We start from the raw sequence: 1,552 nt of genomic DNA, 5'->3' as shown, positions 1-1,552 counted from the left end.
TAAATGAAAGCAGTCCGTCCAACTAAATATCTCTGACAGTCGTGATGAACTTGTGAAAACCTCAATTTCCCGTGTCAGTATCACAGAATCTGGATATATGGAGGCTGCCTGTGCTTCCGTCCGACTGTCTGTTTCACATTTACATTTGAACATATATCCAGAGAACCGCTTGTCCAATTAAAATGAAACTTGCAAACGACATTCTTTAGTTATTGAGTGTATCGTCATCTTGGGGAGTGGTCTGTCTATTGAGTCTAAATTGTGAATATTTGTTATATTATTAAGATTATCAGAGGGTAGGGGGAGGCATCCTGTTTGTCTGTCTATCCCGTCGTATATATGTTTTTTACATATATCTAGAGGGCCCGGCCACCAACATTCAATTGTCATGAAAATTGATCTGAACATACTTCAACACAGGCTCTTGAGAGTATAAGTATCTGTGTGTATCTGTGTATGATATCAACATTTTCACAGTGTGCATATGGTGAAAAACTACTTCTCATCTTACTGATTGCTATATATATATTTTTAATTCACTTCCATGATTGGGCCTAAAGTCCTAAAGTCCTAAGGATAATGATTGATTTTATATATATATATATATATATATATATATATATATATATATATATATATATATATATATATATATATATATACAGAATGATATAATTTCCATACGTTTAGTGCCAGATATGAAAATATATTAAAGCTGCAATGTCCATGAGTAATATAATAAAACTTAAAAAAAAAAAAAAAAAGAAAACCCACACACAATTTACCAAAAGCAGAGATTTATTTATATTTAAATAAATAATCATATAGAGCTGTGTGAGAATTTTGCGGTGCTTGGAATTTCCTAAAGCCTACTTTCTAAAGATCAACATCTTGCTTAAACCCCACCCCCACAGCATGGTGTTGTTGTACCAAATTTTTCCAGTGCTTGTTTCCACCAACAAATGGAATCAAATCTTGAAAAACACACGCATATTTAAATTCGTTAGGCAAACTGACTAATTTAAAAAAAAAAAAAACACACAACACAACAAGACCAATTAAACAAAATGCACCTCTTGTAATCAGTTTTCCATGAAATCACACCATACTTGCATAACACAAAACCTACAGATTAGTGATAGCATATTCCAGGAAGCCAATTACCTGTACAGACATGTACATTACCAGGGCTAACAATAGTCAGAAATAAAACCTGTACCAAACCCAGTTAAAAAGTGCTCAGATAAGCTCAATGATGTGCTCCTGTGTATCTGACAGACTTGGAGTGTGGACAGCTCTGATTTTAAAGTACTCTGTTGTGTTACTACCTATTCTGAGGTCGGTGCTTTTTTAATACATACAAGACCTAAATGTCTGGAAATATGGCAGCAAAACAGACAAAGTAGATCAGAACAAATACGCATTTTCTGTAAGACCTTGGTATTCATGTTACTTAAGACATTAACTGTGCATCTTGCAGACTCATGGTTATTCTTTAAATAAATGCTAAACCTAGTTCCTTGTAAATATATGATGCACACCATATTTGCAT

The 1,552-nt window shown here is 33.5% G+C and overlaps 1 protein-coding gene across 3 annotated transcripts in view; it reads right to left on the bottom strand.

Annotated features, from left to right (window-relative positions):
• Nucleotides 1-780: 780 nt before the first annotated feature.
• LOC131696570 (inhibitor of apoptosis protein-like) overlaps nucleotides 781-1,552 on the bottom strand; it is a 16,327-nt gene continuing 15,555 nt past the window's right edge. For all 3 annotated transcript variants that reach the window (XM_059030963.1, XM_059030964.1, XM_059030965.1), the window contains exon 9: nucleotides 781-1,552. This exon is cut by the window's right edge and continues 829 nt beyond it. The gene's annotated coding sequence lies outside the window, so the exon portion shown is untranslated.

This window comes from Acipenser ruthenus, chromosome 9 (genome assembly GCF_902713425.1).
Source record: "Acipenser ruthenus chromosome 9, fAciRut3.2 maternal haplotype, whole genome shotgun sequence".
Taxonomy (NCBI): domain Eukaryota; kingdom Metazoa; phylum Chordata; class Actinopteri; order Acipenseriformes; family Acipenseridae; genus Acipenser; species Acipenser ruthenus.
Note: the sequence above shows the minus strand (reverse complement) of the source record. Positions and strands in the feature narration are given on the sequence as shown.